Source organism: Elephantulus edwardii, unplaced genomic scaffold (assembly GCF_000299155.1).
Source record: "Elephantulus edwardii isolate Elephantulus edwardi_28Jun2011 unplaced genomic scaffold, EleEdw1.0 scaffold00073, whole genome shotgun sequence".
NCBI lineage: Eukaryota > Metazoa > Chordata > Mammalia > Macroscelidea > Macroscelididae > Elephantulus > Elephantulus edwardii.
Window position 1 is genome coordinate 11,075,998 of NW_006399823.1, and position 13,410 is coordinate 11,089,407.

Genomic DNA, 13,410 nt, shown 5'->3' on the forward strand with positions numbered 1-13,410 from the left:
GATCAGGGGCATTTCTGGGCCTGTTTGCAACTAAGAAGCCAGAAGCCTAGTATCTAAGTTAGGGTATATTTTGACTTCAAAGATGGTGCAGGATCTAGTTCATACTGATATGTTTCTATCATGAAATGATGCAGGAATAATTACATTTATTATTGCCCTGCCCTGACATGCAGTGGTAGCCTCATGGTCCAAGTAATTTGTTGTTAGGGTCATGGGACATTATGTGCTTAGTAACTGCTACTTGGAATTGATACAAAATTTGAAAAATGAAAAGAATGCATTAATGATTGACACAGATCGTCTCTGTTCAGCTTTAGGCAGACTGGGAGCAAATTGAAAAGAAACAAAGACCAAGAATATATCCCTCTTACGCAACGAGAGCATAGTTGCATCGCCAAAGGAAAGGCAAATACATAGTTTGGATATTTTAGAGGCTAAAATAGGAGTCTTTCTAAATTTTGGTGTGTTTAATCATAAGATCTTGAAATAATTTTACCATCTTTAAATAAAGAAGACATAAAACAATTGTTTATTTAAGCAAATAGGTAATGAGATTCTATGTAATTGGGAACTATAGGGGTCCCTGGAACTATCGAGTGTAAATACATCCTTCCTCCTCCTAACAACATGACAGCTTACGAAATGTTGAGCAATGCCTTTTCTCTTAGATGATGTCAGATAAATGTGCTCCAAGTTGGTGCCAGTGTGTCACAGACACCGTGGTAGTTAAAATCAAGATTTAAAAGAAAAACACACAACACAACATTGTTTTAGAGACAGAACCAACTCATAGCTGACCCTCCAAAAACAACAACAAAAGTTAACAGCTTAACTTCCTACAGACTATGCCACCAGAGCAAATCCAGGTAGCATGGGGGGAAATAAGCCAGAGCTGAGCCAATTTAGGTTGGAACCTTGATCACAATTCTATTCGCATCCAACAAGTAGCAGTCATTCTAACCACTAATCCTAAATCTCATTATCACTATCCTTAATCTCTTATTCCTCTGTATCATAGTTTACTTGTCTACAACTGAGAATTTTCACTGATAAGAACACTATCTTATAACTGGTATCTGTAACAATCCTCAAAACCTATCATTTGGAAGGTGAGCCTCATTCAGAGCAGGTAGATAGTGGGGACAGTGTCACAAAGGAGAAGGTAAAGTTAAGACTAGTTCTAGCACAGCAGCTCTTCCTACCAAATATAGAATTCATTCCCTCCTTCCACCTCTCCTCTTATACCTCCACATGACTGTTAACCGAACTTCAACTTGACAGTTTTAAAATCCCACCTCATTTAAGGCCCACCTATGTTCAAGTAGCTAATGAGTAGGAGGGGAAAAAATGACGAGAACACAGGGAAGAGAATAAAAGGCAAAGCACTCAGTGATTAACGAAGACTGTGACAACCGAGAATTCATTGTGAGTTGTTGGTCTTCTCAGGGAGCATCTTGAATAACTGCTTGTAGTTTAATTTTTCTTTTATCAAGGTTTATTTTTCACTACTCCCACCCCACTATAATAGAAAGAATAAGTATAAAATATAATCATTTTATTAAAATCATGTCAGGGATTTGAAATAAGAAGAAAGATGAGACATAAAGAAAAATCTGAGCATTTTCTAAAAAAGTAAGTGATTGGAAGTGTCTTAAGTCTGAGGCTGCCCTGGTGACCTGCTGCTTATTGTGACAAGCAAAATACAGCCCCGGGGGCTCCCTTTGGTGGCACTGGGCAGTGTAGCACTTTACCTTGGTGTGTATTTTCTTTCCCAACAGAACCTCCCACTGGCATCTGGTTCAGGTTCAGGGGCTGTCTGGTCACCTATGGCTCTTCTGATGCATAGCGAGTAATAGTGAAGTCTATGGACTAGATCAGGCACACCTTACTCTTTAGACTGACTTTATTGCTTCTCACTACTCTGAAAAGGTCCCTGACAACAGATTTACCCAATGAATTCATCTTTTGATTTCCTAACTGCCAGTTCCCAGATTGTCGAGCTGAGCAAGCTGTAGTTATCAACAAGTTCAATCTCTTCTCCAACCATTACGGTGCTGCCAATTGGCCCAGTGGTGAGAATCTTTGTCTTCTTGATGTTGACCTTTGATCCAGATTGAAGACTACAGTCCTTGACCTTCTGGAGCAAGCACTTCAGGACCTCCTCAGTTTCAGCAAGCAAGGTCGTGTCATATGTATAACATAGGTTGTTGATGAGTCTTCTTCCAATCCTGATGCCACATTCCTCCTCATAAAGCCCAGTTTCCTGAATGATTTGTTCTGCAAATAGGTTGAAAAGGTATGCAGACAGGATGCATGCCTGACACACTCCTTTCCTGATTTTGAACCATACAGTGTTCCTTTGCTCTGTTCTGAGGATGCCGTCCTGGCACAAGTATAGGTTTCACATACGCACAATCAAGTGTTCTGGGATTCACATTCTTCTCAAAGTTAACCAGAGTCTGTTGTAATTCACACAGTCAAATGCCTTTGCAAAGTCAATGAAACAGAAATAGATATCCCTCTGATACTCTTTGCTTTCTGCCAAGATCCATCTGACACTGGCAATAATGTCTCTAGTTCCAAAGTCTCTTCTAAATCCAGCTTGTATTTCTGGTAGTTCTTTGTCAACGTACTGTTGTTACAGTTATTTCTGGATAATCTTCAGCAGGATTTTGCTTGCATGTGATATGAGTGATATTGTACAGTGATTTCCATACTCTATCGGGTCATCATTTTTTTTGGAATGGGAATAAATATATACCTCTTCTAGTCAATTGGCCAGGTAGTTGTCCTCCAGATTTCTTGGCAAAACCTGGTGAGCATGTCCAGCGCAGCATCTGTTTGCTGAAACATGTCAATTGGTATTCCATCAATTCCTGGGGCCTTATTTTTTACTAAGTCCTTCACAGCAGACTGAACTTCCTCCTTTATTACCATTGTTTCTTAATCATATGTTGCTTCTTGAAATTCTTCTGCATCAGACAATTCTTTCTGGTACAGTGATTCTGTATAGTCCTTCCATCTTCTTTGAATACTTCTTGGATCATTCAATATTCCACCAATAACATCCTTAAGTACTGTAAACCAAGGCTTGAATTTGTTCTTTAGTTCTTTCAGCTTAAGAAATGCTGAGTGAGTACAGCCTTTTTTATTTTCTGACTCCAGTTCTTTGAACATTTCATTAAAATACTTTGCTTTGTCTTTCCATGCTGCCCTTTGATATTTTCTATTCAGCTCTTAGACTTCTTATTTATTCCTTTTGCTTTGGCTTCTCAATGCTGTAGTGTAATATTCAGAATCCCTTCAGACATCCATTTTGGTCTTTTCTCCTTTCTTAATCTTCTTTGTCTTTTGCATTCTTCATGGATGATATGCTTAATATCCTCCCACAGCTCATCTGGTCTTTGTTCATTAGTGTTGAAGGCCCCAAAATGTTCCTAAGTTGGTTTTTAAATTCAGGTGGGATAGACCCAAGGTCAAATTTTGATTCCTGTGGATTTGAACCCTACGGAAGGCAAATATGATGATATGTGATACTGTACATCTTGTCTCCCCTGTTCATTCTTATTTTTTTGGAGGAAAGAAAAAAGCCTGACACTTTCCATAATAATGATCAAGGACAAAGGAAGTGTAGAAAGACCAACCATGATGCATGGCATCAGTAGGTTATACCATCAGAACTTTTTACACCTTTATACAAGTCATAGGTTTAAACTAGAGTCTTTCTGTGAAACCATTTGCAAACAGTGGCACATACTGAAACAGGAAATTAGGTCCAAGTCCTTGTTTTTATCTTGTCCATGGTCCCTTGCTTAGAAGGAACAAAGAACAGATATGAAAGTCAAGTTCAAAGTCTAAGTGTTCTACTATTATCAGATTTCTTCTGTTACGTCTTGTTTAGTCAACTCTGACTTAGAATGAGCCTACACATAACACTAAACTTTTTAACATTCAGGACCAATTTTAAAGGTTAATTTGCATAAATAGTGTCCATTATATGTGGGCTCACTGGACTTCCACATCTGCCCTTTATTCCTTCTAAGTCTTGAACATACCATGGACCATCAAGAAAACAACTCTCTCTGTCTTAGAGAAGGTGAAACCAAGTTTCTCCTTGGAGACTAGGATTTTGAAGCTCTGTCTCACGTACTTTGGGCACATGGCCAGGAGGGACCAGTCTTTAGAGAAGGACATCATGTTCAGAAGGGTGGAGGGACAGAACAGGAGAGGAAGACCCAGACGAGATGGACTGATACAGTAAAGGGGGTGGGTGTGTTTGAATTAGGGAGACTAGCTCAGGACAGGGCAGGTTTCAGAGCTGCTGTACACAGGGTTGTTTATGGGTCACAGGTGACTTGATGGCACATAACAATAACAACAACAACAATAATTCCCCTCCCGTTGGTATTGTTGCTATGTACTGTTGAGTGGGGACTGACTCAAATCACCAAAGCAGTTGGATAAATATACTTTAACAATAATTTGGACTTATGTAGATATATAAAGTTTTCAGGAAGCTCTGTTGGACTAATAAGGAAGAATTGTACTTCTAACCAGAAGCCTGTGTCACAGGAACAGTTGGGCAATCTCCTCTCAGAGAATTTACAGTCTCTGAAAACCCACTTGAGAGTCATCTATGACTTGGTTCTACCTCAATTGTATTGAAGTTTGAGTTTTATCGTTTACAAGGAGTTCCAGTGACATAGTCCTTAGTGAGTTGCATGGCTAATCCAAAGGCTGCATGTCTCTCACATTTTGACTCTATGGTAATAGTATTTTATCAATTACAATGTATTTCTTCTTTAATGAACTTCATTTCATTATCAGTTGAAACTGACTCATGACTGATTGATTCTCTCTTGAATTTCTAAATTTAGAAATGCATGGGAAGAGATTGTCCATCTTTCTCCTCAAGAGTCATTGGTGGATTTGAACTGCCAGGAGGTATGGCCTTTGGGTTATAGTAGGCGAATCCCTACAGACTAAGCCACACAGAATTATTAATTAACAAGTCTGTAATTGAACCTGGCTCTACCCTTACTCTGAGAGCTCTGGTGACCTAGTGGTGAGAGACTGTGCTGCAATTCTGAAGGCACAAGGTTCGAGGCCACCAACTGCTCTGTGGGAGAAGGATGAGCAATCTCCTCCTATGTGATTAACTGCCCAAGGGTCAGCTCTAGGTCATTTCTGACTCTATGGTACACAACAATAACTCCCTTCCTCTATTGTCTTTACCAGCTCGTTGCTATCTGAAAATGGTGGAATCTGAAATAGAAAATTAAAGGAAGAAGGATGTCTATGTGAATTGAAAGCTATTGTATTTTTGAGTAAAAAGAATAGAATGTTAAAAGTAGAAGGAATCTTAAACTATTTGAAAGTCAGCAACTCTTTTCACACATAAGTATAAATTAAGAAAAAGAGAGTGACTTTCCTAAGTATACAGAAAGATCTAAGGTCACATGGTTGGCTAGAACTCAGATGAAAATTTGATGCTGGAACCAAGTTGTATCCTTGAAGAGAACCATATTCCTAGAGGAAATTCATTGATAACATCACAACATTTCAAGGGAGTTCTGGTGACCTAATGGATAAGAACCTATGCTGACAACCCAAAGGTAGGTGGTTTGAATCCATCAGCTTCTCCATGAGAGAAAGTTGGGCAATCTCCTCAAGTGAAATTTACAGCCTCAGAAAACCTGGGAAAGGGTCAACTATTAGTCGGCTCTAAGTTGACAGCAAAGAGAGAGGGAAAACATTTAATTTTTTTTAAAAAATATCCTCTTATTTTTAAAAAAAATATCACTTTAAATGGTGTTGCTACTCATTGCACTGAAAAAAATGGATAAAAAATATAATTTGGTGAATGGATATGTTGACTAAAAGAATACATGTTGTTGTTAGGTGCCATCAAGTCAAGTATGTTTCACAATGAACTTATGAAGAACAGGCTGAAATGTATTCTATCCAGTGCCATCCTCATCATCTCTGACCACTTGAGCATGTTCCTGTAGTTATTATGTCTGTTCATCTCAGGAGTTGGTCTTCCTCTGTTTTGGACAATGACTAAGGAGGATAGAAGGAGAATTGATGCCTTTGAGCTGTGGTGCTGGAGAAGAGTATTGAGGGTACCATGGACTACTAGGAAAACAAACAGATTCATCCTGGAAAGGGTCAAACCGGGCTGCTCCTTGGAGGCAAGGATTCTAAGGCTCCGTCTGACATACTTTGGACATGTTGCAAGGAGGGACAGGTCCTTGGAGAGGGACATCATGCTTGGTAGGGTGGAGGGACAGCGAAGAAGGGGAAGGCCTCCTATGAGGCGGATTGATTCAGTGGTTGGGGTAATCTGGATGGGTGTGTCGGAGACAGTGCGATTGGCACAGGACAGAGCAGAGTTTACGGCTGTTGTACATAGGGTTGCTATGAGTCGCAAGCGACCTGACAGCACATAACAAGAACAACAACATCATGATTTTGCTAATTAGCCATGTGGTGGCCCAGTTGTGACTTTCTGATATTGAGATATGTAAGTCCTTGTTCTTTAGCAGCAAGCATTTCCAGTCCTCCTCATTTTCAGCAAGCAGGTCTGTATCAGCTGCATAAGACAGGTTATTGATGAGTCTTTCTTGGATCTTGATGCCACAAACCTTCTTACAGAGTCCAGTTTCACAAATTATTTTCTCATGCAGATTGAATAGGTATAGCGAAAGGATATATCCCTGGAACACATCCTTCCTGACTTTAAACCATAAAATATCCTCTCACTCCGTTCAGACAACACCTTCTTCACCTAGTTTCAGGTTTGTATGAGTACAATTAAGTGTTCTAGAAATCCCATTCTTCTCATAGTTAGCCATAGCTTGTTATGATCCACACAGTCAAATGCCTTTGCATAATCAACAAAATATAGGTAGATATTTGTCTGGAATTCTTTGCTTTTAGCCTGGATCCACCTGACATCAGCAATGATATCCCTGGTGCCACAGTCTCTCCTAAACCTTACTTTGAACTTCTGGCAGTATTATTCTAGTCATATTTGGATGATCTTCAGCAATGTTTTGCTTGCATGGGATATTAATGTTTGAAATTGTCTACATTCTGATAGATGAATTATTATATAATCTATACAACAATCTAGAAATGAAGTTAAAATTATTACGTGTATTTTACAGATAAAACTTATTGCTATCAAGATGCAACTGATTCATAGCTGACCTGCCAGTAGATTTTGGTGACTCTAAATTGCACAGAAGACTATCTTTTTCTCTAGGAGCTGCTATTGGATTCAAACTACAAGAACAATGCAACTTTTGGGATATCAGCTCAAAATCTTATGATGTTAACGCTAGTCCACCTAGGTTCAGAGAAATTAAGTGATTTTTTCCAAGGTCACACAGTTATTGAGTGGTCTAATGAAGTCAAATCTGAGTTCCAACCCTTCACCTGGCACAAAACTTATGTTTCCCACAGTTCTATGATACTGCATAGAGAGATATGGGAATATCTGAACAATACCAAGTTGTTTCCAGTCATATGTTAGAGGGCACAAATGGTAACTGAATGACAGAAACTAGGGTGAAGACTCAGAAAATAACTTTGTGAACTCTCTTTAAAAAAGAAATCAGGGAGGAGTGGGCAGGGAGAAAAGTGCAACAATGAGTGAATGGAAATCCAAAGTCTCTGTAAACGTTCATTAAAATGAATTAAAAACAAACAAACAAATAAAAAATATAGTTAAATCTCTATTTGGTAGGCAGTTAACTAAATACCTAAGGGAAGGCATAGCTTAATAGGATAGCTTAGATAGGATTAATGTATGATCTATTATCTGTTTAAGATATTTTGGAGGCTGGAATGTCTTAAAAAATTAATTTAGCCCAGTAAGCATAAATTGGGAATGTCCTAGTTTAAGTAGATTGTATAGACAACCACTAAGTAGCAAGGTGAATGCTCAGGTCTCTCTCTCTCCTTCTCTTTCTCTGTTAGAAACATCACCATAAAGAAAATACATATGAAACGCTGAAAAAAAAAGGTTCCTTCCTCTTTTCCTTTGTGACTGAATTCAACTATTTCTTTACCTTCTAAAATTATGACTAATGACTAACAATCTACCTGGATTCCAATTCTTTCTTCACCCTCCCAAATTATTACTAATGATTAACAATCTACCTGGAATAAAGGGGAGCATATATAGCTCTAGAGCTTGGGATTGGAAGCAAATCACCCCAAATAGACCTCAAGCTCAATAAGCATTAATAATGGTACTTATCATTTTACCAAGCGACAGGCAGAAAGGAACAATGTCAGAGAGGGGAAACTGTGCCACGAAAAATTGAAATAAAGAAGAAAACAAAATAGAGAGCAAATACAAAAGAGCTGGTCCTGAAAGAGAGCTGGTATCCAGGAGCGTATTTTACTTGCCCTATTTCACCATAACCCTGGGATACTTTTAATTACTTCTCTCTTTTACAAACAGTGTCTGACTATTTTGTCAGAGGGTCAAGGATAACAGCAGGACCTGCCCTTTCCTTGTGCTTAAAGGGACACCACCCTCATCTACTCTCACGGACACCCAACCTAGAATAACTTGTCAAGACGGATAGACATTTTTCCTGAGCCATCTTCCCCCCAAAAAAGCAGCTCCTAGAAGCTGTGCTCCCCAAGCAGCTGAGAAGAAGTCGGCCTCATCAGACAATGTCTAATAATTCAGGATAAGATTTTATTTGAGGTGCATTAAATACTGACTATATCTTCTATTTGCAGCTCATGCTGAGATATGTCCAGAAAATGTAATTAGAGGATACAAAAAGCAGAACGAACAAATAAAATGCTGATAATAATAATAATAGTAATAAAAAAGAATGGGGTTTTAGAGAAAACTGCAACATGATTTCCCCCCATTTTTTGCCTTCTTTTCTTCTCCCAGTTCTAGAAAGATGACCTTTCTTATGGAATGACTTTAATTATACTTTCACTACTAACCTATTAGATTAAAACATTGATTTAAGAAGTCCCCATAAAACTTAAAGTGAGAACTTAATAAATATTAAGCTAATTACAAGGGGCTCTGGTAGTGCTGTGATTAAGTACTTAATTGCTAACTTAAAGGTCAGAAGTTCAAACCCACCAGCTGCTCTGTCAAGAGAAGGATGTGGCAGTTGGCGTCCGTAAAGATTTATAGCTTTGAAAACCCTCTGGGCCAGTTTTATTCTGTCCTGCAGGGTTGCTGTGTGTCAGAAGAAGCTTGATGGCAACAATCTGATTTTGGGTTTAGAGCTAGTTAAAAAGATTGTGTCTGTTAGAAAAGCCAGCTTGTTTCTATCCGAGGGGGGGGGTGTGTGTGGACTTGATCTCAATAGGGTTAAAATGGTAGTTATTTTTCTACTTGTTTCTTCTTATGTTTTACATTTTACTTTTCTCCTTAACAATAAATCTTTAAAATTGTATAACTCCAATTAAGAAAAGAAAACACAAATTGAGAGCCAGTATTCATAAAGGAATGCTCTTGGCTAAGGCCCCAGATATTTTTTGTATCTCCAGTGAATTGCTTGTAAAATTTCCAGGAAGTTTGGGAAAAGTTTGCATTGACATCATTCAGCAAACCTTGGAAAAGCTTTACCATGGGAAATATTTGAGGCCAAGCTTACCATCTGGGGTTACTGGTTCTGTGATATTTGTAGACTCACTTAATGCTGATGAATTTTGCAGAAATCTCCCTTTCTCCCTGCCCTTCTGCCTCACTATGCACTTTACTGAAGGATATTTAAATAATTTAACCATATTTAGCTTTATCTTTGCTCCAGGTTTTCACTTTTCTTATAGTTTCCTTGTTTACCTTTTTATGGGACAGTCAATGAATCCAAATTTTAGATATTTTCCTCTTTATCTTGAAAATGAAAAATTATGTACTTTCAATCAACACAATTAGATACGTTTATACACAAAACCAATGATATGAGTTATTTTTTATATTGTAAATTATTGGGACTTAGAATATTTACCTATTTTACTTTCCTTCAAAATGAAAGTGACTTTTAAAAAAATTATACTAGTTTATTTACAAAATTCTAATACACTGTTTTCCAGACCAGAGTCTTCTAATTTCTTTCACCTCCCCCATCAATGTGTACAACCCCATGATTAAGCACCGACCACCCTGCACATCCTCATCTCTCTGCTTCCCCCCTCCCTGCCTCCTTTGACTCCTCAATACTCATTCTACAAACACGGTTTCATACAACATTTGTCCTTATGGGACTGAGTTAGTTCACTCAGCATTTAAGTCCCTCCTATGTTAGGTAATAATTTACAAAATCATCGAATCATTGCTTGTGCATGCCACATAGTATTCCATTGTGTGAATGCACTATAATTTCTCAGTCCACTCAATTGTGGTTGGACATCTGGGCTATTTCCATGTTCTTGTGATTGATGGTGAATAATGCTGCTATGAATATTGCTGTACAAGTCTGTTTGTGCCTCAACTCTCATTCTCTTGGGGTATATTCCAAGCAGTGGAAAGCTGGTTCATATGGAATTTCTATGTTCAGTTTTTTTGAGGAAGCTCCAAACTTCCTTCCAGAGTGTTTGTATTATTTTACAATTCCACCAATAATGCATAAGAGTTCTTAGGTCTCTACATCCTCTTGAACATTTATTACTTGCTACCCTGTTAAACTTTACCACTGCTACTGGAGTGAGATCGTACCTCACTGTGGCTTTGATTTGCATCTCTCTTATTGGGAGTAATCTTGAACATTTCTTCATGTGTATGTTTATCATTTGAATATCTTTCCCTGTGGAGAGATTCTTTCCATATCTAGTGCCCATTTTGTAATTGGGTTATCAGTCTTTTTCTTGTGAAGGCCCAAGAGTATTCGGTAAATTTTTGTTTTGAGACTCTTATCCAAGTTGGTATTACCAAATGTTTGTTTCCAGTCAGTAGGTTTCCTTTCCACCCTGTTGTAAAAACGTTTTGATGCACACAAAGATTTAATATTTAGAAGGTCCCATTCATCAATTTTGTCCTGTTTGGACTGTGCATTTCTGGCTGCATTTGACAGTGTCTTTATACCGTGGGCTAGGATTTCTAAGCTGGATCCCACTTTATCTATTATAAACGTTATGATTTTGGGTTTTACTCCCAAGTTTCTGAACCACTCTGAGTTGATTTTTTAATATGGTGTGAGATGTGAATCCTGTTTCAACTTTCTGCAGGTGGAAGTCCAGTCCAAATTGTCAAACAGATGGTTAACCAGTCAATATATGTAAATCATGATAGTATACAAAGAAAACCCCAAAGACTCAACAAAAAAACCTGTTAGAGTTAGTACGCTAATTTAGTAGGATGGCAGGATATAAGACCAATATTTAAAAAAAAAATCAGTAGGGTTTGTCTACAAAACAAAGAGAACTCAGAGAAGGAAATCAAGAAAGTAATACCATTTACAATAGCCAACCGCAAATTGAGATACTTGGGAGTGAACCTATCTAGACAAACAAAAGACCTATACAAAGAAAACTACAGAGCATTTCTGCAAGACACAATAAAAAAACTAAAGAAATGGAAGTGCCCTGTTCATGGATGGGAAACGCAATATCATGAAAATGACAATCCCACCCAAAGCAATCTACATGTTTAGCAATCCTAATCCAGATACCAAATTCATTTTTCAAGGAGATTGAAAGGGAAATTGTCAAATTTATTTGGAGAGGCAAGAGACTCTGAATAACCAAATAATTTCTGAGAAACAAAAATGAGAAGAGACATAGCACTCCCTGACCTCAAAACCTTCTACACAGCAGTAGTAATCAAAACATCATGATACTAGTACTATGGCAAGCACACAGACCAATGGAACAGAACTGAGAACCCCGAAATAAATCCAGCTCTCTGTGCTCAACTGATATTCGACAAGGAAATCAAAGCTATCAAATGGGGAAATGATAACCTCTTGTACAAGTGTTGCTGACAAAATGACTTTAAATCACCCTTGCAATGGAATTTGTTTTCACCTTTCATGCTTCATCAAGCACAGATAATGTCATATTTCACATAAAAGTATTTTAAATTATCAACATTTTACAGAATAATCCAAATTGTGAAGATATTAAAAGCAGTAGATCAAAATACCAAATGTAAAACATATTAATGAAGTAAAAAATCTTCATAAGATTGGTATAAAATATTAAGAGTATATTTTAAAATAAAACCATGCAAATATTTTTAAAAATCATAGTTTATATTGGTAGTCACTACATAGTATACTTAGCCCGTGTTTTCGGTTTACAGCTGCCAAGCCAGAGGCAGGTGGTTTGAATCCATGACCTATTCCAAGGTAGAAATATGGAAAATATAATCTTGTGCAAATGATAGCCACTGAAAATCTTCTGGAAGGTCATTTTTGAGTTGGTTCTGATTCCATGGTAATAAGTTATGAATGAGTGAGTGAATTCACATATCACATATTTCCACAATTTAAAGCATACAATTAAATATTTTTAGCATATTCATTGGTATGTGCAACCATGACAAAACTCAATTTAAACACCATTTCATTACCTCAAAAAGAAACTCTATTTCTACTCTTCCATACTTACTGGGTAGTGCCTGGGTCTTAAAGGCTATACAGCTATCTTTTATTGCTATGGACCATTGAGTCAGAACCAAACCATAGCTGAACCCCCAGCAGATTTTCAGAGGCAATAAATTGTACCAGAGGACATTGCTTCTCTTTCTCCTTCTGAGCAGCTGGTGAATTTGAACCATATTCATTTGAATTGGTAGCACAATTTCTTACCTCTAAAACAGCAGAACTCATTCACAGTCACTTAAAATATTGTAAGCATTTTACACTTGAACTAGTAGAGGGTTAGGACTCAGAAAGTTAGAAGGAGACTGGCTGCCTGTTTCATTCTCTCCAAAAACTACTACTTGCTTAATCATGAGACCAGAAATAGTAAATGGTTTCAGCCACCATCAATATACATTTTTATAAAACATTCAAAATTGTTGTGATGAGCCATCAAGTTGCTTGTGACTTTTAGTGACCCTATGTACAACAGCCCTGAACCTTGCTCTATTTTGAGCCAACCTCATTGTCTCTGATACACCTGCCTCCATTATACCAGTCACTGAGTCAATATATCTCATTCTGGGTCTTCCTTTCTTGTGCTGTCTTTCCACCCTTCCAAGCATGATGGCCATCTCGAGGGACTGGTCACTCCTTGCAACATGCCCAAAGTATGTTGGAGGCAGCTTCAGACTCCTTGCCTCCAAGGAGCAGCTTGATGTTACCCTCTCTAGGATAAACTTGTTTGTTCTCCTGGTAGTATGGTCTATCCAACACTCTTCTCCAACACCACAGTTCAAAGGCATCTATACTACTTCTATTATCCTTAGTCATTGTC

The 13,410-nt window shown here is 37.9% G+C and overlaps 1 pseudogene; it reads left to right on the forward strand.

Annotated features, from left to right (window-relative positions):
• LOC102847875 overlaps positions 1-13,410 on the forward strand; it is a 38,075-nt pseudogene that overhangs the window by 16,542 nt on the left and 8,123 nt on the right.